Source organism: Meriones unguiculatus, chromosome 14 (assembly GCF_030254825.1).
Source record: "Meriones unguiculatus strain TT.TT164.6M chromosome 14, Bangor_MerUng_6.1, whole genome shotgun sequence".
Lineage (NCBI taxonomy): Eukaryota > Metazoa > Chordata > Mammalia > Rodentia > Muridae > Meriones > Meriones unguiculatus.
The window spans coordinates 48,667,516-48,693,193 of record NC_083361.1 but is presented as its reverse complement, the minus strand read 5'-3'; the positions used below and the strand labels follow the sequence as shown (position 1 = coordinate 48,693,193).

Here is a 25,678-nt window from a genome sequence, read left to right as displayed (position 1 = left end):
AATCCTCCAGAGCATTGACAATTGCAGGACAACTGGAAGGCTCAATACTGGGCACTGTAAGATGGAGAGGAACATACATGGAAGACAGGGAACAGGAGTAGGAAGTGTAAAGGCGGGTTAACATGAAGAGCATAGAATCAAAACAGCAAATAAGGATGTTGAAAAAATCTTATCTAGATAGGAAAAAAAGTCTTTTTCTTTCTTGAATGTTTTCTCTATTCTTACCAAATCTTTGTTGTAAAGATTAAATACATAAGTTCAGGGAACATTCACAGGTACCCGATTTGGGGCCAGTGACACCCACCAAAGGCAATGTGTTGACCTCTATTTTTCTCATATGGTGTCAAAGGGGAAAGGCTCTTTAATCCTGTCCTCTGTGTTTCCCCAGAACCTTTGACAGAATGAGCTACATGCCTCCTGTACAGTTTTGAACTTCCTTGTCAAGGCCCGGGAGTCTAGCTCTCTGGGGTTTCACTTGGTAGGTGAAAACTCATGTGTTGAGCGAAGGCCTTTCTGGATCTATGATGACAACAGGTCTCTGAGGACGTTGACTGACTTGAACAGATGCGATCTGAGGTCCAGATATGAGGTCCTCGTGATACCCATGAGGATTTCAGAGCCTGCCTTGCACTCTTCCCTCTTCAGAGAGGATGAGAACTGTGCAGTATGGCATCAGATTCTGAGATTTTTCGAAAAAGGCCTCATAACAGTACCCATACTTGGTTTGATACAATCTTCATTGCTTTCTATTTTCAAAGAGATAGCAATGATTCCAAGTGATAGGGAGACAACCTTTACTATAGGAGTAGGCACATATATCAGGTAGAGATGACTGTAGGTGCAAATGACGTACTCAAAAAATATGTAAGAACTGATGAATTATATGTAAGAACGTGCTGCTCATTCCTAGTCTCCGGCGATGTACCCTTGCACATATGTGGTAAAGTGTCAGGAGGGGAGGTTAGGGCTCATGCCAGTAGTCCCAAGAATATTGGAGGACAATGACTGCCTTCGAACTTTACCCAAAGTTGTGTAAAGGCTGACGTATAACTAATAATTAAAGGATCATTCAATTTATATAGAGGGAAAATTGAAATGGTCTTTCCTGTTGGAGGCTGGGTAAATTCTAGATAATAATGGCTAGGTGAGAAGCCAGGGCACCTGTTGGAGACATTCCCTAGTTTTATTGGTGTTCATCATTTATGTCTTAGCTGCCAAAATCTTCCAGAGCATGTTGTGTTTACCTATCTCTCTCTCGCATGGAAACCATCTCAGTTGATCCATCATGAGAAATGAAAATTGGGCTTTGCTTTCTGTTATTTGTTGTTGTTGTTTCTGTTTTCCTCCTGGGTACATTCATCCTCTTATTGCCACTCTCACACAGATGCAAATCATCTATTCTAACAAAATTTGCGTGTTACCCAAGATCTATGAAAACAACTAATCCTTTATGAAATAAGGAAAGATATTTCTAAAGAACATGTTGCTAGCTGGTAGACCCACAATCCTGATAATGGATCAGACGCGCTAACTCTCCAATGAAACAAGAAAGAACCACACCCTGAATATTCTTAACATCCTCATGATGAACACAATTAATTCAGAACTGACACACACATATATGTGTATATATATATATATATATATATATATATATATATATATATATATATATCTTGCTACTAAGAGACTTTTACGAAGCTGGAGTATAGGACTCTTGGTAACACTTGCTGGATACACAATTTCTAAAGCCATGGTTGAAGCTTGAATATCCAATGAAGGACATCATGTAATATCAGATGTGTAGTACAACATACTCGATAAAAAGCAACCCATTGTATTTGACCACGGGCTAGTCAGTTAGTGCGTAGAAAACATCTTCTTTTCATAAGATTTAACCTGAAGCATGGTAGATGATTCCAACGCTCTTCCAAGTGGAAGACTTGAGTTCCATGAATCGAGACATGGTAACATACATGTAGACAAAAAGGTACCTTTGGATTCCCCTCTCTTCCAAGATGAGGTTGCATGGCAGGGAAGAAATCTAAAGTCAATTATGGAACACTCTGTTGAATAAACAAGGAGAGAATTCCATGCACAGAGGACAAATTTCAATGACACCCTGAAATCTCAAAGATACCATTGGGCTTACTGACTTTCACCTCTGTGCAACTTGGTCGTTTTGACTTTGAGAAAGGAGGAGTTAAGAATGACCATACTGCAATGCTATACTCACTGCTTCTTCTTTGCTTTGTCCAACTTCCTCGCTGTCCACTGAGAGGCGTCCACACTGTGCCTGCTGGCACTGGCAAAGATGCTCTCACAGACAGCTTCTGAGGAAGTCATCAGAAGAAGAGAAATCCTTGCCACAGTGGCTAAAATCTGAGGGGATTGGAAGGGAGGAAATGAATTCAATAGTGGGTTCTGGGAAAGACTCAACTGCTGGCAGACTTGAAGGTCGGGACACTTTAGAAAGTCAAGGTTGCCTAGACGCATTTCCTTTTCTGATAACCTTCATACTTATTATGTTGCAGGCTAAAACTTGGAGAGGTGCTTCCCTTCTGGCAGGACAGGTAAGTGACGCTGCTTCCCATTGTGTCTTTTGTTTGTAGACAGGCTGCATTCTCGCCTGACTAAATATTTACCTACTGTGTACCACAAGAGATGAGAATTATTTAACGTCCCTCTCATGGCTAAACAACCTAGGCTTCGTCTTGCCTCTTGATGGTGGAACACTTGCTATGGCCCTGGCATTGTAGGGGACTTAGCTAGGTAGTCCCAACCCAAGCAAGTGACAAGGATACTACCTAATACCATTAGTATTTTGATGTGCATTTGGAAAACCAACAGTTGGGTGAAGTTATTGGCATATTTGACTATCATTTGAAGCTACCATTGAAGCTTCCAATTCTAAATAATACATCCAGAAGTACTAAGAAAAGCCTTCTCCCAGCTCCTTCCCTTATGGACATTCAAGCTCAAAGAATTAAACTCTTCTTTCTGCCTTGACAGGTGTGGAACCCAAAGGAAGATGATTGGGTGTTAGGAGTCTAGACCCGTAGAGCACAGAACAATAACCCTCACAAATTTCATCTATCCTTGATCCTCTGGCGTGGATACTAAGAGAGCCACCCATGCGTTTTCACTTCCTTGTAAGTAGCATGGAAACATGCAATCTTGCCCTCTAAAATTCAGGTGAATTGCCATAAAGTTTTCGAAAACCCAAACAGAGCTGACAATGAACCGTATTTATTCTTTTTATAAATGATTATGGATTATGTTGAGCCAGAAATCTAGTTGTCCATTGTCAGAACAAAACAAAACAAAACTAAGAATATTTTTGGTATTAAATGCAATGCATTCCTTCATCTTGGAAACTGGGTGGTGTTGAGTTCATTTGAAGAAACATGACATGAGAGGTGATACGAAGAGAAGATTCAGGAATCAGGCACACAGAACCCAACTCCTGTCCCTATCAATGTCCTGTGGGATACCTGGAGATGTATATGGACCAAAATGTAGCTTGGCCTGTGTGTTGCTTTTTGTTGTCCAAGGAAATATGGAAGGAGCTGGTGGTCATGCGACATACATCACAAAATCCTCCAGAGCATTGACAATTCCAGGACAACTGGAAGGCTCAGTACTGGGCACTGTAAGATGGAGAGGAACATACATGGAAGACAGGGAACAGGAGGAGGAAGTGTAAAGGCGGGTTAACATGAAGAGCATAGAATCAAAACCGCAAATTAGGATGTTGAAAAATCTTATCTAGATAGGAAAAAAAGTCATTTTGCTTTCTTGAATGTTTTCTCTATTCTTACCAAATCTTTGTTGTAAAGATTAAATACATAAGTTCAGGGAACATTCACAGGTACCCGATTTGGGGCCAGTGACACCCACCAAAGGCAATGTGTTGACCTCTATTTTTCTCATATGGTGTCAAAGGGGAAAGGCTCTTTAATCCTGTCCTCTGTGTTTCCACAGAACGTTTGACAGAATGAGCTACATGCCTCCTGCACAGTTTTGAACTTCCTTGTCAAGGCCCAGGAGTCTAGCTCTCTGGGGTTTCACTTGGTAGGTGAAAACTCATGTGTTGAGCGAAGGCCTTTCTGGATCTATGATGACAACAGGTATCTGAGGACGTTGACTGACTTGAACAGATGCGATCTGAGGTCCAGATATGAGGTCCTCGTGAGACCCATGAGGATTTCAGAGCCTGCCTTGCACTCTTCCCTCTTCAGAGAGGATGAGAACTGTGCAGTATGGCATCACATTGTGAGATTTTTCAAAAAAGGCCTCATAACAGTACCCATACTTTGTTTGATACAATCTTACTTGCTTTCTATTTTCAAAGAGATAGAAATGATTCCAAGTGATAGGGAGACAACCTTTACTATAGGAGTAGGCACATATATCAGGTAGAGATGACTGTAGGTGCAAATGACGTACTCAAAAAATATGTAAGAACTGATGAATTCGAACGTGCTGCTCATTCCTAGTCTCCGGCGATGTACCCTTGCACATATTTGGTAAAGTGTCAGGAGGGGAGGTTAGGGCTCATGCCAGTAGTCCCAAGAATATTGGAGGACAAGGACTGCCATCGCACTGTACCCAAAGTTGTGTAAAGGCTGACGAATAACTAATAATTAAAGGATCATTCAATTTATATAAAGTGAAAATTGAAATGGTCTTTCCTGTTGGAGGCTGGGTAAATTCTAGATAATAATGGCTAGGTGAGAAGCCAGGGCACCTGTTGGAGACATTCCCTAGTTTTATTGGTGTTCATCATTTATGTCTTAGCTCCCAAAATCTTCCAGAGCATGTTGTGTTTACCTTTCTCTCTCTCGCATGGAAACCATCTCAGTTGATCCATCATGAGAAATGACAATTGGGCTTTGCTTTCTGTTATTTGTTGTTGTTGTTTCTGTTTTCCTCCTGGGTACATTCATCCTCTTATTGCCGTTCTCACACAGATGCAAATCATCTATTCTAACAAAATTTGCGTGTTACCCAAGATCTATGAAAACAACTATTCCTTTATGAAACAAGGAAAGATATTTCTAAAGAACATGTTGCTAGCTGGTAGACCTACAATCCTGATAATGGATCAGATGCGCTAACTCTTCAATGAAACAAGAAAGAACCACACACTGAATCTTCTTAACATCCTCATGATGAACACAATTAATTCAGAATGGACACACACATATATGTATATATATATATCTTACTACTAACAGACTTTTACGAAGCTGTAGCATAGGACTCTTGGTAACACTTGCTGGATACACAATTTCTAAAGCCATGGTTGAAGCTTGAATATCCAATCAAGGACATCATGTAATCTCAGATGTGTAGTACAACATACTCGATAAAAAGCAAACCAGTGTATTTAACCACGGGCTAGTCAGTTAGTGCGTAGAAAACATCTTCTTTTCATCAGATTTAACCTGAAGCATGGTAGATGATTCCAACGATCTTCCAAGTGGAAGACTTGAGTTCTATGAATAGAGAAATGGTAACATACATGTAGACAAAAAGGTACCTTTGGATTCCCCTCTCTTCCAAGATGAGGTTGCATGGCAGGGAAGAAATCTAAAGTCAATTATGGAACACTCTGTTGAATAAACAAGGAGAGAATTCCATGCACAGAGGACAAATTTCAATGACACCCTGAAATCTCGAAGATACCATTGGGCTTAATGACTTTCACCTCTGTGCAACTTGGTCGTTTTGACTTTGAGAAAGGAGGAGTTAAGAATGACCATACTGCAATGCTATACTCACTGCTTCTTCTTTGCTTTGTCCAACTTCCTCGCTGCCCACTGAGAGGCGTCCACACTGTGCCTGCTGGCACTGGCAAAGATGCTCTCACAGACAGCTTCTGAGGAAGTCATCAGAAGAAGAGAAATCCTTGCCACAGTGGCTAAAATCTGAGGGGATTGGAAGGGAGGAAATGAATTCAATAGTTGGTTCTGGGAAAGACTGAAGTGCTGGCAGACTTGAAGGTCGGGTCACTTTAGAAAGTCAAGGTTGCCTAGACGCATTTCATTTTCTGATAACCTTCATACTTATTATGTTGCAGGCTAAAACTTGGAGAGGTGCTTCCCTTCTGGCAGGACAGGTAAGTGACACTGCTTCCCATTGTGTCTTTTGTTTGTAGACAGGCTGCATTCTCGCCTGACTAAATATTTACCTACTGTGTACCACAAGAGATGAGATTTATTTAACATCCCTCTCATGGCTAAACAACCTAGGCTTCATCTTGCCTATTGATGGTGGAACACTTGCTATGGCCCTGGCATTGTAGGGGACTTAGCTAGGTAGACCAAACCCAAGCAAGTGAAAAGGATACTAACTAATACCATTAGTATTTTGAGGTGCATTTGGAAAACCAACAGTTGGGTGAAGTTATTGGAATATTTGACTTTCTTTTGAAGCTACCATTGAAGCTTCCAATTCTAAATAATATATCCAGAAGTAGTAAGAAAAGCCTTCTCCCAGCTCCTTCCCTTATCGACGTTCAAGCTCAAAGAATTAAACTTTTATTTCTGCCCTGACAGGTGTGGAACCCAAAGGAAGATGATAGGGTGTTAGGAGTCTAGACCCCTAGAGCACAGAACAATAACCCTCACAAATTTCATCTATCATTGATCCTCTGGCGTGGATACTAAGAGAGCAACCCATGCGTTTTCACTTCCTTGTAAGTAGCATGGAAACATGCAATCTTGCCCTCTAAAATTCAGGTGAATTGCCATAAAGTTTTCAAAAACCCAAACAGAGCTGACAATGAACCATATTTATTCTTTTTATAAATGATTATGGATTATGTTGAGCCAGAAATCTAGTTGTCCATTGTCAGAACAAAACAAAACAAAACTAAGAATATTTTTGGTATTAAATGCAATGCCTTCCTTCATCTTGGAACCTGGGTGGTGTTGAGTTCATTTGAAGAAACATGACATGAGAGGTGATAAGAAGAGAAGGTTCAGGAATCAGGCACACAGAACCCAACTCCTGTCCCTGTCAATGTCCTGTGGGATACCTGGTGATGTATATGGACCAAAATATAGCTTGGCCTGTGTGTTGCTTTTTGTTGTCCAAGGAAATATGGAAGGAGCTGGTGGTCATGCGACATACATCACAAAATCCTCCAGAGCATTGACAATTGCAGGACAACTGGAAGGCTCAATACTGTGCACTGTAAGATGGAGAGGAACATACATGGAAGACAGGGAACCTGAGGAGGATGTGTAAAGGCGGGTTAACATGACGAGCATTGAATCAAAACCGCAAATTAGGATGTTGAAAAATCTTATCTAGATAGGAAAAAAGTCATTTTGCTTTCTTGAATGTTTTCTCTATTCTTACCAAATCTTTGTTGTAAAGATTAAATACATAAATTCAAGGAACATTCACAGGTACCCGATTTGGGGCCAGTGACACCCACCAAAGGCAATGTGTTGACCGCTATTTTTCTCATATGGTGTCAAAGGGGAAAGGCTCTTTAATCCTGTCCTCTGTGTTTCCCCAAAACCTTTGACAGAATGAGCTACATGCCTCCTGCACAGTTTTGAACTTCCTTGTCAAGGCCCAGGAGTCTAACTATCTGGGATTTCACTTGGTAGGTGAAAACTCATGTGTTGAGCGAAGGCCTTTCTGGATCTATGATGACAACAGGTCTCTGAGGACGTTGACTGACTTGAACAGATGCGATCTGAGGTCCAGATATGAGGTCCTCGTGAGACCCATGAGGAGTTCAGAGCCTGCCTTGCACTCTTCCCTCTTCAGAGAGGATGAGAACTGTGCAGTATGGCATCAGATTCTGAGATTTTTCGAAAAAGGCCTCATAACAATACCCATACTTGGTTTGATACAATCTTCATTGCTTTCTTTTTTCAAAGAGATAGAAATGATTCCAAGTGATAGGGAGACAACCTTTACTATAGGAGTAGGCACATATATCAGGTAGAGATGACTGTAGGTGCAAATGACGTACTCAAAAAATATGTAAGAACTGATGAATTAGAACGTGCTGCTCATTCCTAGTCTCCGGCGATGTACCCTTGCACATATGTGGTAAAGTGTCAGGCTGGGAGGTTAGGGCTCATGCCAGTAGTCCCAAGAATATTGGAGGACAATGACTGCCCTCGCACTTTTCCCAAAGTTGTGAAAAGGCTGACGTATAACTAATAATTAAAGGATCATTCAATTTATATAGAGGGAAAATTGAAATGATCTTTCCTGTTGGAGGCTGGGTAAATTCTAGATAATAATGGCTAGGTGAGAAACCAGGGCACCTGTTTGAGACATTCCCTAGTTTTATTGGTGTTCATCATTTATGTCTTAGCTGCCAAAATCTTCCAGAGCATGTTGTGTTTACCTATCTCTTTCTCGCATGGAAACCATCTCAGTTGATCCATCATGAGAAATGACAATTGGGCTTTGCTTTCTGTTACTTGTTGTTGTTGTTTTTCTTTTCCTCCTGGGTACATTCATCCTCTTATTGCCGCTCTCACACAGATGCAAATCATCTATTCTAACAAAATTTGCGTGTTACCCAAGATCTATGAAAACAACTATTCCTTTATGAAACAAGGAAAGATATTTCTAAAGAACATGTTGCTTGCTGGTAGACACACAATCCTGATAATGGATCAGATGCGCTAACTCTTCAATGAAACAAGAAAGAACCACACACTGAATCTTCTTAACATCCTCATGATGAACACAATTAATTCAGGACTGACACACACATATATGTATATATATATATATATATATATATATATATATATATATATATATATATATCTTACTACTAACAGACTTTTACGAAGCTGTAGCATAGGACTCTTGGTAACACTTGCTGGATACACAATTTCTAAAGCCATGTTTGAAGCTTGAATATCCAATCAAGGACATCATGTAATCTCAGATGTGTAGTACAGCATACTCGATAAAAAGGAACCCATGTGTATTTGACCACGGGCTAGTCAGTTAGTGCGTAGAAAACATCTTCTTTTCATCAGATTTAACCTGAAGCATGGTAGATGATTCCAACGCTCTTCCAAGTGGAAGACTTGAGTTTTTATGAATCGAGACATGGTAACATACATGTAGACAAAAAGGTACCTTTGGATTCCCCTCTCTTCCAAGATGAGGTTGCATGGCAGGGAAGAAATCTAAAGTCAATTATGGAACACTCTGTTGGATAAACAAGGAGAGAATTCCATGCACAGAGGACAAATTTCAATGAAACCCTGAAATCTCAAAGATACCATTGGGCTTACTGACTTTCACCTCTGTGCAACTTGGTCGTTTTGACTTTGAGAAAGGAGGAGTTAAGAATTACCATACTGCAATGCTATACTCACTGCTTCTTCTTTGCTTTGTCCAACTTCCTCGCTGCCCACTGAGAGGCGTCCACACTGTGCCTGCAGGCACTGGCAAAGATGCTCTCACAGACAGCTTCTGAGGAAGTCATCAGAAGAAGAGAAATCCTTGCCACAGTGGCTAAAATCTGAGGGGATTGGAAGGGAGGAAATGAATTCAATAGTTGGTTCTGGGAAAGACTGAAGTGCTGGCAGACTTGAAGGTCGGGACACTTTAGAAAGTCAAGGTTGCCTAGACGCATTTCATTTTCTGATAACCTTCATACTTTTTATGTTGCAGGCTAAAACTTGGAGAGGTGCTTCCCTTCTGGCAGGACAGGTAAGTGACGCTGCTTCCCATTGTGTCTTTTGTTTGTAGACAGGCTGCATTCTCGCCTGACTAAATATATACCTACTGTGTACCACAAGAGATGAGATTTATTTAACGTCCCTCTCATGGCTAAACAACCTAGGCTTCATCTTGCCTATTGATGGTGGAACACTTGCTATGGCCCTGGCATTGTAGGGGACTTAGCTAGGTAGACCAAACCCAAGCAAGTGACAAGGATACTAACTAATACCATTAGTATTTTGAGGTGCATTTGGAAAACCAACAGTTAGGTGAAGTTATTGGCATATTTGACTTTCTTTTGAAGCTACCATTGAAGCTTCCAATGCTAAATAATATATCCAGAAGTACTAAGAAAAGCCTTCTCCCAGCTCCTTCCCTTATCGACATTCAAGCTCAAAGAATTAAACTTTTATTTCTGCCCTGACAGGTGTGGAACCCAAAGGAAGATGATAGGGTGTTAGGAGTCTAGACCCCTAGAGCACAGAACAATAACCCTCACAAATTTCATCTATCATTGATCCTCTGGCGTGGATACTAAGAGAGCCACCCATGCGTTTTCACTTCCTTGTAAGTAGCATGGAAACATGCAATCTTGCCCTCTAAAATTCAGGTGAATTGCCATAAAGTTTTCAAAAACCCAAACAGAGCTGACAAGGAACCATATTTATTCTTTTTATAAATGATTATGGATTATGTTGAGCCAGAAATCTAGTTGTCCATTGTCAGAACAAAACAAAACAAAACTAAGAATATTTTTGGTATTAAATGCAATGGCTTCCTTCATCTTGGAACCTGGGTGGTGTTGAGTTCATTTGAAGAAACATGACATGAGAGGTGATAAGAAGAGAAGGTTCAGGAATCAGGCACACAGAACCCAACTCCTGTCCCTATCAATGTCCTGTGGGATACCTGGTGATGTATATGGACCAAAATATAGCTTGGCCTGTGTGTTGCTTTTTGTTGTCCAAGGAAATATGGAAGGAGCTGGTGGTCATGCGACATACATCACAAAATCCTCCAGAGCATTGACAATTGCAGGACAACTGGAAGGCTCAATACTGTGCACTGTAAGATGGAGAGGAACATACATGGAAGACAGGGAACCTGAGGAGGAAGTGTAAAGGCGGGTTAACATGATGAGCATAGAATCAAAACCGCAAATTAGGATGTTGAAAAAATCTTATCTAGATAGGAAAAAAGTCATTTTGCTTTCTTGAATGTTTTCTCTATTCTTACCAAATCTTTGTTGTAAAGATTAAATACATAAATTCAAGGAACATTCACAGGTACCCGATTTGGGGCCAGTGACACCCACCAAAGGCAATGTGTTGACCTCTATTTTTCTCATATGGTGTCAAAGGGGAAAGGCTCTTTAATCCTGTCCTCTGTGTTTCCCCAGAACCTTTGACAGAATGAGGTACATGCCTCCTGCACAGTTTTGAACTTCCTTGTCAAGGCCCAGGAGTCTAGCTCTCTGGGATTTCACTTGGTAGGTGAAAACTCATGTGTTGAGCGAAGGCCTTTCTGGATCTATGATGACAACAGGTCTCTGAGGACGTTGACTGACTTGAACAGATGCGATCTGAGGTCCAGATATGAGGTCCTCGTGAGACCCATGAGGAGTTCAGAGCCTGCCTTGCACTCTTCCCTCTTCAGAGAGGATGAGAACTGTGCAGTATGGCATCAGATTCTGAGATTTTTCGAAAAAGGCCTCATAACAGTACCATACTTTTTTGATACAATCTGCATTACTTTCTATTTTCAAAGAGATAGAAATGATTCCAAGTGATAGGGAGACAACCTTTACTATAGGAGTAGGCACATATATCAGGTAGAGATGACTGTAGGTGCAAATGACGTACTCAAAAAATATGTAAGAACTGATGAATTAGAACGTGCTGCTCATTCCTAGTCTCCGGCGATGTACCCTTGCACATATGTGGTAAAGTGTCAGGCTGGGAGGTTAGGGCTCATGCCAGTAGTCCCAAGAATATTGGAGGACAATGACTGCCCTCGCACTTTTCCCAAAGTTGTGAAAAGGCTGACGTATAACTAATAATTAAAGGATCATTCAATTTATATAGAGGGAAAATTGAAATGGTCTTTCCTGTTGGAGGCTGGGTAAATTCTAGATAATAATGGCTAGGTGAGAAACCAGGGCACCTGATTGAGACATTCCCTAGTTTTATTGGTGTTCATCATTTATGTCTTAGCTGCCAAAATCTTCCAGAGCATGTTGTGTTTACCTATCTCTTTCTTGCATGGAAACCATCTCAGTTGATCCATCATGAGAAATGACAATTGGGCTTTGCTTTCTGTTACTTGTTGTTGTTGTTTTTCTTTTCCTCCTGGGTACATTCATCCTCTTATTGCCGCTCTCACACAGATGCAAATCATCTATTCTAACAAAATTTGCGTGTTACCCAAGATCTATGAAAACAACTATTCCTTTATGAAACAAGGAAAGATATTTCTAAAGAACATGTTGCTAGCTGGTAGACCCACAATCCTGATAATGGATCAGATGCGCTAACTCTTCAATGAAACAAGAAAGAACCACACACTGAATCTTCTTAACATCCTCATGATGAACACAATTAATTCAGAACTGACACACACATATATGTATATATATATATATATATATATATATATATATATATATATATATATATATATATATATCATACTACTAACAGACTTTTAGGAAGCTGTAGCATAGGACTCTTGGTAACACTTGCTGGATACACAATTTCTAAAGCCATGTTTGAAGCTTGAATATCCAATCAAGGACATCATGTAATCTCAGATGTGTAGTACAGCATACTCGATAAAAAGGAACCCATGTGTATTTGACCACGGGCTAGTTAGTTAGTGCGTAGAAAACATCTTCTTTTCATCAGATTTAACCTGAAGCATGGTAGATGATTCCAACGCTCTTCCAAGTGGAAGACTTGAGTTTTTATGAATCGAGACATGGTAACATACATGTAGACAAAAAGGTACCTTTGGATTCCCCTCTCTTCCAAGATGAGGTTGCATGGCAGGGAAGAAATCTAAAGTCAATTATGGAACACTCTGTTGGATAAACAAGGAGAGAATTCCATGCACAGAGGACAAATTTCAATGAAACCCTGAAATCTCAAAGATACCATTGGGCTTACTGACTTTCACCTCTGTGCAACTTGGTCGTTTTGACTTTGAGAAAGGAGGAGTTAAGAATGACCATACTGCAATGTTATACTCACTGCTTCTTCTTTGCTTTGTCCAACTTCCTCGCTGCCCACTGAGAGGCGTCCACACTGTGCCTGCAGGCACTGGCAAAGATGCTCTCACAGACAGCTTCTGAGGAAGTCATCAGAAGAAGAGAAATCCTTGCCACAATGGCTAAAATCTGAGGGGATTGGAAGGGAGGAAATGAATTCAATAGTTGGTTCTGGGAAAGACTGAAGTGCTGGCAGACTTGAAGGTCGGGACACTTTAGAAAGTCAAGGTTGCCTAGACGCATTTCATTTTCTGATAACCTTCATACTTATTATGTTGCAGGCTAAAACTTGGAGAGGTGCTTCCCTTCTGGCAGGACAGGTAAGTGACGCTGCTTCCCATTGTGTCTTTTGTTTGTAGACAGGCTGCATTCTCGCCTGACTAAATATATACCTACTGTGTACCACAAGAGATGAGATTTATTTAACGTCCCTCTCATGGCTAAACAACCTAGGCTTCATCTTGCCTATTGATGGTGGAACACTTGCTATGGCCCTGGCATTGTAGGGGACTTAGCTAGGTAGACCAAACCCAAGCAAGTGACAAGGATACTAACTAATACCATTAGTATTTTGAGGTGCATTTGGAAAACCAACAGTTAGGTGAAGTTATTGGCATATTTGACTTTCTTTTGAAGCTACCATTGAAGCTTCCAATGCTAAATAATATATCCAGAAGTACTAAGAAAAGCCTTCTCCCAGCTCCTTCCCTTATCGACATTCAAGCTCAAAGAATTAAACTTTTATTTCTGCCCTGACAGGTGTGGAACCCAAAGGAAGATGATAGGGTGTTAGGAGTCTAGACCCCTAGAGCACAGAACAATAACCCTCACAAATTTCATCTATCATTGATCCTCTGGCGTGGATACTAAGAGAGCCACCCATGCGTTTTCACTTCCTTGTAAGTAGCATGGAAACATGCAATCTTGCCCTCTAAAATTCAGGTGAATTGCCATAAAGTTTTCAAAAACCCAAACAGAGCTGACAAGGAACCATATTTATTCTTTTTATAAATGATTATGGATTATGTTGAGCCAGAAATCTAGTTGTCCATTGTCAGAACAAAACAAAACAAAACTAAGAATATTTTTGGTATTAAATGCAATGGCTTCCTTCATCTTGGAACCTGGGTGGTGTTGAGTTCATTTGAAGAAACATGACATGAGAGGTGATAAGAAGAGAAGGTTCAGGAATCAGGCACACAGAACCCAACTCCTGTCCCTGTCAATGTCCTGTGGGATACCTGGTGATGTATATGGACCAAAATATAGCTTGGCCTGTGTGTTGCTTTTTGTTGTCCAAGGAAATATGGAAGGAGCTGGTGGTCATGCGACATACATCACAAAATCCTCCAGAGCATTGACAATTGCAGGACAACTGGAAGGCTCAATACTGTGCTCTGTAAGATGGAGAGGAACATACATGGAAGACAGGGAACCTGAGGAGGATGTGTAAAGGCGGGTTAACATGACGAGCATTGAATCAAAACCGCAAATTAGGATGTTGAAAAATCTTATCTAGATAGGAAAAAAGTCATTTTGCTTTCTTGAATGTTTTCTCTATTCTTACCAAATCTTTGTTGTAAAGATTAAATACATAAATTCAAGGAACATTCACAGGTACCCGATTTGGGGCCAGTGACACCCACCAAAGGCAATGTGTTGACCGCTATTTTTCTCATATGGTGTCAAAGGGGAAAGGCTCTTTAATCCTGTCCTCTGTGTTTCCCCAAAACCTTTGACAGAATGAGCTACATGCCTCCTGCACAGTTTTGAACTTCCTTGTCAAGGCCCAGGAGTCTAACTATCTGGGATTTCACTTGGTAGGTGAAAACTCATTTGTTGAGCGAAGGCCTTTCTGGATCTATGATGACAACAGGTCTCTGAGGACGTTGACTGACTTGAACAGATGCGATCTGAGGTCCAGATATGAGGTCCTCGTGAGACCCATGAGGAGTTCAGAGCCTGCCTTGCACTCTTCCCTCTTCAGAGAGGATGAGAACTGTGCAGTATGGCATCAGATTCTGAGATTTTTCGAAAAAGGCCTCATAACAATACCCATACTTGGTTTGATACAATCTTCATTGCTTTCTTTTTTCAAAGAGATAGAAATGATTCCAAGTGATAGGGAGACAACCTTTACTATAGGAGTAGGCACATATATCAGGTAGAGATGACTGTAGGTGCAAATGACGTACTCAAAAAATATGTAAGAACTGATGAATTAGAACGTGCTGCTCATTCCTAGTCTCCGGCGATGTACCCTTGCACATATGTGGTAAAGTGTCAGGCTGGGAGGTTAGGGCTCATGCCAGTAGTCCCAAGAATATTGGAGGACAATGACTGCCCTCGCACTTTTCCCAAAGTTGTGAAAAGGCTGACGTATAACTAATAATTAAAGGATCATTCAATTTATATAGAGGGAAAATTGAAATGATCTTTCCTGTTGGAGGCTGGGTAAATTCTAGATAATAATGGCTAGGTGAGAAACCAGGGCACCTGTTTGAGACATTCCCTAGTTTTATTGGTGTTCATCATTTATGTCTTAGCTGCCAAAATCTTCCAGAGCATGTTGTATTTACCTATCTCTTTCTCGCATGGAAACCATCTCAGTTGATCCATCATGAGAAATGACAATTGGGCTTTGCTTTCTGTTACTTGTTGTTGTTGTTTTTCTTTTCCTCCTGGGTACATTCATCCTCTTATTGCCGCTCTCACACAGATGCAAATCATCTATTCTAACAAAATTTGCGTGTTACCCAAGATCTATGAAAACAACTATTCCTTTATGAAACAAGGAAAGATATTTCTAAAGAACATGTTGCTTGCTGGTAGACCCACAATCCTGATAATGGATCAGATGCGCTAACTCTTCAATGAAACAAGAAAGAACCACACACTGAATCTTCTTAACATCCTCATGATGAACACAATTAATTCAGGACTGACACACACATATATGTATATATATATATATATATATATATATATATATATATATATCTTCCTACTAACAGACTTTTACGAAGCTGTAGCATAGGACTCTTGGTAACACTTGCTGGATACACAATTTCTAAAGCCATGTTTGAAGCTTGAATATCCAATCAAGGACATCATGTAATCTCAGATGTGTAGTACAGCATACTCGATAAAAAGGAACCCATGTGTATTTGACCACGGGCTAGTCAGTTAGTGCGTAGAAAACATCTTCTTTTCATCAGATTTAACCTGAAGCATGGTAGATGATTCCAACGCTCTTCCAAGTGGAAGACTTGAGTTTTTATGAATCGAGACATGGTAACATACATGTAGACAAAAAGGTACCTTTGGATTCCCCTCTCTTCCAAGATGAGGTTGCATGGCAGGGAAGAAATCTAAAGTCAATTATGGAACACTCTGTTGGATAAACAAGGAGAGAATTCCATGCACAGAGGACAAATTTCAATGAAACCCTGAAATCTCAAAGATACCATTGGGCTTACTGACTTTCACCTCTGTGCAACTTGGTCGTTTTGACTTTGAGAAAGGAGGAGTTAAGAATTACCATACTGCAATGCTATACTCACTGCTTCTTCTTTGCTTTGTCCAACTTCCTCGCTGCCCACTGAGAGGCGTCCACACTGTGCCTGCAGGCACTGGCAAAGATGCTCTCACAGACAGCTTCTGAGGAAGTCATCAGAAGAAGAGAAATCCTTGCCACAGTGGCTAAAATCTGAGGGGATTGGAAGGGAGGAAATGAATTCAATAGTTGGTTCTGGGAAAGACTGAAGTGCTGGCAGACTTGAAGGTCGGGACACTTTAGAAAGTCAAGGTTGCCTAGACGCATTTCATTTTCTGATAACCTTCATACTTTTTATGTTGCAGGCTAAAACTTGGAGAGGTGCTTCCCTTCTGGCAGGACAGGTAAGTGACGCTGCTTCCCATTGTGTCTTTTGTTTGTAGACAGGCTGCATTCTCGCCTGACTAAATATATACCTACTGTGTACCACAAGAGATGAGATTTATTTAACGTCCCTCTCATGGCTAAACAACCTAGGCTTCATCTTGCCTATTGATGGTGGAACACTTGCTATGGCCCTGGCATTGTAGGGGACTTAGCTAGGTAGACCAAACCCAAGCAAGTGACAAGGATACTAACTAATACCATTAGTATTTTGAGGTGCATTTGGAAAACCAACAGTTAGGTGAAGTTATTGGCATATTTGACTTTCTTTTGAAGCTACCATTGAAGCTTCCAATGCTAAATAATATATCCAGAAGTACTAAGAAAAGCCTTCTCCCGACTCCTTCCTTTATCGACATTCAAGCTCAAAGAATTAAACTTTTATTTCTGCCCTGACAGGTGTGGAACCCAAAGGAAGATGATAGGGTGTTAGGAGTCTAGACCCCTAGAGCACAGAACAATAACCCTCACAAATTTCATCTATCATTGATCCTCTGGCGTGGATACTAAGAGAGCCACCCATGCGTTTTCACTTCCTTGTAAGTAGCATGGAAACATGCAATCTTGCCCTCTAAAATTCAGGTGAATTGCCATAAAGTTTTCAAAAACCCAAACAGAGCTGACAAGGAACCATATTTATTCTTTTTATAAATGATTATGGATTATGTTGAGCCAGAAATCTAGTTGTCCATTGTCAGAACAAAACAAAACAAAACTAAGAATATTTTTGGTATTAAATGCAATGGCTTCCTTCATCTTGGAACCTGGGTGGTGTTGAGTTCATTTGAAGAAACATGACATGAGAGGTGATAAGAAGAGAAGGTTCAGGAATCAGGCACACAGAACCCAACTCCTGTCCCTATCAATGTCCTGTGGGATACCTGGTGATGTATATGGACCAAAATATAGCTTGGCCTGTGTGTTGCTTTTTGTTGTCCAAGGAAATATGGAAGGAGCTGGTGGTCATGCGACATACATCACAAAATCCTCCAGAGCATTGACAATTGCAGGACAACTGGAAGGCTCAATACTGTGCACTGTAAGATGGAGAGGAACATACATGGAAGACAGGGAACCTGAGGAGGAAGTGTAAAGGCGGGTTAACATGATGAGCATAGAATCAAAACCGCAAATTAGGATGTTGAAAAAATCTTATCTAGATAGGAAAAAAGTCATTTTGCTTTCTTGAATGTTTTCTCTATTCTTACCAAATCTTTGTTGTAAAGATTAAATACATAAATTCAAGGAACATTCACAGGTACCCGATTTGGGGCCAGTGACACCCACCAAAGGCAATGTGTTGACCTCTATTTTTCTCATATGGTGTCAAAGGGGAAAGGCTCTTTAATCCTGTCCTCTGTGTTTCCCCAGAACCTTTGACAGAATGAGGTACATGCCTCCTGCACAGTTTTGAACTTCCTTGTCAAGGCCCAGGAGTCTAGCTCTCTGGGATTTCACTTGGTAGGTGAAAACTCATGTGTTGAGCGAAGGCCTTTCTGGATCTATGATGACAACAGGTCTCTGAGGACGTTGACTGACTTGAACAGATGCGATCTGAGGTCCAGATATGAGGTCCTCGTGAGACCCATGAGGAGTTCAGAGCCTGCCTTGCACTCTTCCCTCTTCAGAGAGGATGAGAACTGTGCAGTATGGCATCAGATTCTGAGATTTTTCGAAAAAGGCCTCATAACAGTACCATACTTTTTTGATACAATCTGCATTACTTTCTATTTTCAAAGAGATAGAAATGATTCCAAGTGATAGGGAGACAACCTTTACTATAGGAGTAGGCACATATATCAGGTAGAGATGACTGTAGGTGCAAATGACGTACTCAAAAAATATGTAAGAACTGATGAATTAGAACGTGCTGCTCATTCCTAGTCTCCGGCGATGTACCCTTGCACATATGTGGTAAAGTGTCAGGCTGGGAGGTTAGGGCTCATGCCAGTAGTCCAAAGAATATTGGAGGACAATGACTGCCCTCGCACTTTTCCCAAAGTTGTGTAAAGGCTGACGTATAACTAATAATTAAAGGATCATTCAATTTATATAGAGGGAAAATTGAAATGGTCTTTCCTGTTGGAGGCTGGGTAAATTCTAGATAATAATGGCTAGGTGAGAAGCCAGGGCACCTGTTGGAGACATTCCCTAGTTTTATTGGTGTTCATCATTTATGTCTTAGCTGCCAAAATCTTCCAGAGCATGTTGTGTTTACCAATCTCTTTCTCGCATGGAAACCATCTCAGTTGATCCATCATGAGAAATGACAATTGGGCTTTGCTATCTGTTACTTGTTGTTGTTGTTTTTATTTTCCTTTTGGGTACATTCATCCTCTTATTGCCGCTCTCACACAGATGCAAATCATCTATTCTAACAAAATTTGCGTGTTACCCAAGATCTATGAAAACAACTATTCCTTTATGAAACAAGGAAAGATATTTCTAAAGAACATGTTGCTAGCTGGTAGACCCACAATCCTGATAATGGATCAGATGCACTAACTCTTCAATGAAACAAGAAAGAACCACACACTGAATCTTCTTAACATCCTCATGATGAACACAATTAATTCACAACTGACACACACATATATGTATATGTATATATATATATATATATATATATATATATATATATATATATATCTTACTACTAACAGACTTTTACGAAGCTGTAGCATAGGACTCTTGGTAACACTTGCTGGATACACAATTTCTAAAGCCATGGTTGAAGCTTGAATATCCAATCAAGGACATCATGTAATCTCAGATGTGTAGTACAGCATACTCGATAAAAAGGAACCCATGTGTATTTGACCACGGGCTAGTCAGTTAGTGCGTAGAAAACATCTTCTTTTCATCAGATTTAACCTGAAGCATGGTAGATGATTCCAACGCTCTTCCAAGTGGAAGACTTGAGTTTTTATGAATCGAGACATGGTAACATACATGTAGACAAAAAGGTACCTTTGGATTCCCCTCTCTTCCAAGATGAGGTTGCATGGCAGGGAAGAAATCTAAAGTCAATTATGGAACACTCTGTTGGATAAACAAGGAGAGAATTCCATGCACAGAGGACAAATTTCAATGAAACCCTGAAATCTCAAAGATACCATTGGGCTTACTGACTTTCACCTCTGTGCAACTTGGTCGTTTTGACTTTGAGAAAGGAGGAGTTAAGAATTACCATACTGCAATGCTATACTCACTGCTTCTTCTTTGCTTTGTCCAACTTCCTCGCTGCCCACTGAGAGGCGTCCACACTGTGCCTGCAGGCACTGGCAAAGATGCTCTCACAGACAGCTTCTGAGGAAGTCATCAGAAGAAGAGAAATCCTTGCCACAGTGGCTAAAATCTGAGGGGATTGGAAGGGAGGAAATGAATTCAATAGTTGGTTCTGGGAAAGACTGAAGTGCTGGCAGACTTGAAGGTCGGGACACTTTAGAAAGTCAAGGTTGCCTAGACGCATTTCATTTTCTGATAACCTTCATACTTTTTATGTTGCAGGCTAAAACTTGGAGAGGTGCTTCCCTTCTGGCAGGACAGGTAAGTGACGCTGCTTCCCATTGTGTCTTTTGTTTGTAGACAGGCTGCATTCTCGCCTGACTAAATATATACCTACTGTGTACCACAAGAGATGAGATTTATTTAACGTCCCTCTCATGGCTAAACAACCTAGGCTTCATCTTGCCTATTGATGGTGGAACACTTGCTATGGCCCTGGCATTGTAGGGGACTTAGCTAGGTAGACCAAACCCAAGCAAGTGACAAGGATACTAACTAATACCATTAGTATTTTGAGGTGCATTTGGAAAACCAACAGTTAGGTGAAGTTATTGGCATATTTGACTTTCTTTTGAAGCTACCATTGAAGCTTCCAATGCTAAATAATATATCCAGAAGTACTAAGAAAAGCCTTCTCCCAGCTCCTTCCCTTATCGACATTCAAGCTCAAAGAATTAAACTTTTATTTCTGCCCTGACAGGTGTGGAACCCAAAGGAAGATGATAGGGTGTTAGGAGTCTAGACCCCTAGAGCACAGAACAATAACCCTCACAAATTTCATCTATCATTGATCCTCTGGCGTGGATACTAAGAGAGCCACCCATGCGTTTTCACTTCCTTGTAAGTAGCATGGAAACATGCAATCTTGCCCTCTAAAATTCAGGTGAATTGCCATAAAGTTTTCAAAAACCCAAACAGAGCTGACAAGGAACCATATTTATTCTTTTTATAAATGATTATGGATTATGTTGAGCCAGAAATCTAGTTGTCCATTGTCAGAACAAAACAAAACAAAACTAAGAATATTTTTGGTATTCACAGGTACCCGATTTGGGGCCAGTGACACCCACCAAAGGCAATGTGTTGACCTCTATTTTTCTCATATGGTGTCAAAGGGGAAAGGCTCTTTAATCCTGTCCTCTGTGTTTCCCCACCACCTTTGATAGAATGAGCTACATGCCTCCTGCTCAGTTTTGAACTTCCTTGTCAAGGCCCAGGAGTCTAGCTCTCTGGGGTTTCATTTGGTAGGTGAAAACTCATGTGTTTATCAAAGGCCTTTCTGGATCTATGATGACAACAGGTATCTGAGGACGTTGACTGACTTGAACAGATGCGATATGAGGTCCAGATATGAGGTCCGTGTGAGACCCATGAGGATTTCAGAGTCTGCCTGGCACTCTTCCCTCTTCACAGAGGATGAGAACTGTGCAGTTTGGCATCAGATTCTGAGATTTTTCGAAAAAGGCCTCATAACAGTACCCATACATGGTTTGATACATTCTTCATTGCGTTCTATTTTCCAAGAGATTGAAATGATTTCAAGTGATAGGGAGAGAGCCTTTACTATAGGAGTAGGCACATATATCAGGTAGAGATGACTGTAGGTGCAAATGACGTACTCAAAAACTATCTAGGAACTGATGAATTCGAACGTGCTGCTCATTCCTAGTCTCGGTCGATGTACCCTTGCACATATGTAGTAAAGTGTCAGGAGGGGATGTTATGGATCATGCCAGTAGTCCCAAGAATATTGGAGGACAATAACTGCCCTCGCCATTTACCCAAAGTTGTGTAAAGGCTGACGTATAACAAATAATTCCAGGACCATTCAATTTATATAGAGGGAAATTTGAAATGATCTTTCCTGTTGGAGCCTGGGTAAATTCTAGATAATAATGGCTAGGTGATAAGCCAGGGCACCTGTTTGAGACATTCCCTAGTTTTATTGGTGTTCATCAAGTATGTCTTAGCTGCCAAAATATTCCAGAGCATGTTGTGTTTACCTATCTCTCTCTCGCATGGAAACCCTCTCAGTTGATCCATCATGAGAATTGACAATTGGGCTTTGCTTTCTGTTATTCGTTGTTTTTGTTTCTATTTTCCTCCTTGGTACATTCATCCTCTTATTGCTGCAAATCATCTCTTTTAACAATATTTGCGTGTTACCCAATATCTATGAAAACAACTATTCCTTTAAAAAACAAAGGAAAGCTATGTCTATAGAACATGTTGCTAGCTGGTAGACCCACAGTCCTGATAATGGAGCAGACACACTAACTCTCCAATGAAACAAGAAAGAACCACACACTCAATCTTCTTAATATCCTCATGAATGATGAACACAATTAATTCAGAACTGAAACACACACACACACACACACACACATATATATATATATATATATATATATATATATATATATATATATATATATATATCTTACTACTAACAGACTTTTAGGAAGCAGGAGCATAGGACTTTTGGTAACACTTGCTGGATACACAATTTCTAAAGCCATGGTTGACGCTTGAATATCCAATCAAGGACATCATGTAATCTCAGATTTGTAGTACAACATACTCGATAAAAAGCAACCCATGAGTATTTGACCACGGGCTAGTCAGTTAGTGAGTAGAAAACATCTTCTTTTCATCAGATTTAACCTGAAGCATGGTAGATGATTCCAACTCTCTTCCAAGTGGAATACTTGAGTTCCATGAATCGATACATGGTAACATACATATAGACAAAAAGGCACCTTTGGAATCCCCTCTCTTCCAAGATGAGGTTGCATGGCAGGGAAGAAATATAAAGTCAATTATGGAACACTCTGTTGGATAAACATGAGAGAATTCCATGCACAGAGGACAAATTTCAATGACACCCTGAAATCTCAAAGATATCATAGGGCTTATTGACTTTCACCTCTGTGCAACTTGTTCATTTTGACTTTGAGAAACCAGGAGTTAAGAATGACCATACTGTACAGTATGACTCATGGCTATTGCCCTGGTGGTAGCTCCAACAGCTGTCAATGAGATGGTAGTAACAATGGTGGCTGTAGTTCCAAGATACCTTTTCTGTCTGAAGAGAGTCATAGCGTGAGGGGCATCAATGGGCACAGGCACCCAGCGAGGCATGCGAGTAACCAGGGCATACCTAAATTTACTAGCATTCCAGCATTGGGCAAAAAAGCAAGTATCATTACCACAATTACTTGACTCTATCTGGCTAATAATGAATAAAAATGGGGGATATAGACAAACAGGTGTGGGCTTATAGGAAATATTATGAGAAGCCTTAACCCCTCGTTGGAACATCCTGCGTCAGTTCTAGAACTAGCAGTGGTGGTGTCCGAGGTCTGAGTAAGTTCAGGAGACCATTGCCCCCAGGGGCGAGACGTGCTCCATGCCAATTGACTAACTCCATGTTTTCCTCCAATTTTGAAATTCATTTAAGGTTATTAAATTATTTTTTTCCTTTTTTTCTTAAATTTTTCATCAATTACACTTTATTCATTCTGCATCCCCCCATTAGCCCCTCCCTCCTCTCCTCCCAATCCCACCCTCCCTCCTCCCTCTGCTTGCATGCCACTCCCCAAGTCCACTAATAGGGGAGGATCTCCTCTCCTTTCTTATTGTAGTCTGTCAGTTCAGACCCTGAATAATCATTAAGCCAATGTAGCTCATGCCTTTGTTGTACATAAAGGAATTAATGCTCAACTAAAAGGAAGCTTGATGGTGTTCAATCAGAGGATTGACCTCTTGTAGGAGCAAATAGATACCCTATGGCAAATCGCTCAACCTGGCTGTCAATGAAAGTATGCTGGACTTTGTGTCACTAGCATACAACATGAGAATTTTTCCTGTGCTGCAAATCTGTCTAAACAATTGTCGAGCTATATTTTAGATAATTGGACTGGAGAATTCGATACTACGATGGAGCAGCTGAGAGTGGCCATTGTCACAGTAAATTCTACCAGAGTGGACGCAGGACTAGCCACAGGATTATCAACATGGATTGCTGCAGCAATGAACCTTCTGAAGGAATGGGCGGGCATGGGAGTGTTAGAAGGCCTTCTGGTGTTGGTCTCCTTGGTTTGCCTGTGGTATATATGCAAGATTAGAGTCTCACAACAGTGTGATGCAGCCATGATCATTCAGGCCTTTACAGCCATGAAGCAGGACATTCCCCCAAGCATGGTTGGATACCATAAAAAGCTAAAATGATAAGCTCAGGATGCGAGGCTAAGCACTGCACTCAGGGTCAGCCGCTTTGGACCCAGAGAAGAGCATGTCTGATTGGATGCAGGTTGATGCCCCAGGTCCCGCCTCTGAGAAAAAGGTATCGGACGGGTCTGATGCTCTTTGGGTGGATGACACCTAAATGAACATCTGTACAAAGTCCCAATTCATTTCTAATATCAGAGATCAGACCTCTACTCTTGCCTGATGCGTCTAAAACAAAAAGGGAGAACTGTAGAGAGCTGCGGAATGCTATGCCTTAAAGATGGAGCTGGTTTCCGCCTTCCACCTTCCTGATGGTGAGTGCTCTCTGTCACGAACAACTCCACATTTGGCTAAGGCCGAGGATCTGGCTTGCTTCCATGTATGTGGACCTATCTGCATTGCCCCCGTGGCACGCCTGGGTTGGCTACCCAGAGGTTATTTAAGCTGTGGGCTGACTTTCCCCAGGGCCCGAGGATTCTTCAATGTTCCTGAATAAACAGCATTGAAAAAAAAAAAAAAAAAAAGAATGACCATAGTGCAATGCTATAGGCAGTGCCTCTTCTATGCTTTGTCCAACTTCCCTGCTGCCCACTGAGAGGCGTCCACACTGTGTCTGCTGGCACTGGCAAAGATGCTCTCACAGACAGCTTCTGAGGAAGTCATCAGAAGAAGAGAAATCCTTGCCACAGTGGCTAAAATCTGAGGGGATTGGAAGGGAGGAAATGAATTCAATAGTTGGTTCTGGGAAAGACTGAAGTGCTGGCAGACTTGAAGGTCGGGACACTTTAGAAAGTCAAGGTTGCCTAGACGCATTTCCTTTTCTGATAACCTTCATACTTATTATGTTGCAGGCTAAAACTTGGAGAGGTGCTTCCTTTCTGGCAGGACAGGTAAGTGACGCTGCTTCCCATTGTGTCTTTTGTTTGTAGGCAGGCTGCATTCTCGCCTGACGAAATATTTACCTACTGTGTACCACAAGAGATGAGAATTATTTAACGTCCCTCTCATGGCTAAACAACCTAGGCTTCGTCTTGCCTCTTGATGGTGGAACACTTGCTATGGCCCTGGCATTGTAGGGGACTTAGCTAGGTAGTCCCAACCCAAGCAAGTGACAAGGATATTACCTAATACCATTAGTATTTTGAGGTGCATTTGGAAAACCAACAGTTGGGTAAAGTTATTGGCATATTTGACTTTCTTTTGAAGCTACCATTGAAGCTTCCAATTCT

At 41.0% G+C, this 25,678-nt stretch overlaps 7 non-coding genes across 7 annotated transcripts; all 7 read left to right on the top strand.

Annotated features, from left to right (window-relative positions):
- The first annotated feature begins 515 nt into the window (after nucleotides 1-515).
- LOC132647859 (small nucleolar RNA SNORD109A) lies at nucleotides 516-580 on the top strand. The gene has a single exon (XR_009586199.1). It is a non-coding gene; the product is annotated as a small nucleolar RNA SNORD109A (small nucleolar RNA).
- A 3,531-nt stretch (nucleotides 581-4,111) lies between these two features.
- LOC132647750 (small nucleolar RNA SNORD109A) lies at nucleotides 4,112-4,176 on the top strand. The gene has a single exon (XR_009586093.1). It is a non-coding gene; the product is annotated as a small nucleolar RNA SNORD109A (small nucleolar RNA).
- A 3,485-nt stretch (nucleotides 4,177-7,661) lies between these two features.
- On the top strand, nucleotides 7,662-7,726 carry LOC132647858 (small nucleolar RNA SNORD109A). The gene has a single exon (XR_009586198.1). It is a non-coding gene; the product is annotated as a small nucleolar RNA SNORD109A (small nucleolar RNA).
- A 3,526-nt stretch (nucleotides 7,727-11,252) lies between these two features.
- LOC132647857 (small nucleolar RNA SNORD109A) lies at nucleotides 11,253-11,317 on the top strand. The gene has a single exon (XR_009586197.1). It is a non-coding gene; the product is annotated as a small nucleolar RNA SNORD109A (small nucleolar RNA).
- Nucleotides 11,318-14,848: 3,531 nt separating this feature from the next.
- Nucleotides 14,849-14,913, top strand: LOC132647855 (small nucleolar RNA SNORD109A). The gene has a single exon (XR_009586195.1). It is a non-coding gene; the product is annotated as a small nucleolar RNA SNORD109A (small nucleolar RNA).
- Nucleotides 14,914-18,429: 3,516 nt separating this feature from the next.
- Nucleotides 18,430-18,494, top strand: LOC132647854 (small nucleolar RNA SNORD109A). The gene has a single exon (XR_009586194.1). It is a non-coding gene; the product is annotated as a small nucleolar RNA SNORD109A (small nucleolar RNA).
- Nucleotides 18,495-21,500: 3,006 nt separating this feature from the next.
- Nucleotides 21,501-21,565, top strand: LOC132647362 (small nucleolar RNA SNORD109A). The gene has a single exon (XR_009585730.1). It is a non-coding gene; the product is annotated as a small nucleolar RNA SNORD109A (small nucleolar RNA).
- The last annotated feature ends 4,113 nt before the right edge of the window (nucleotides 21,566-25,678 follow it).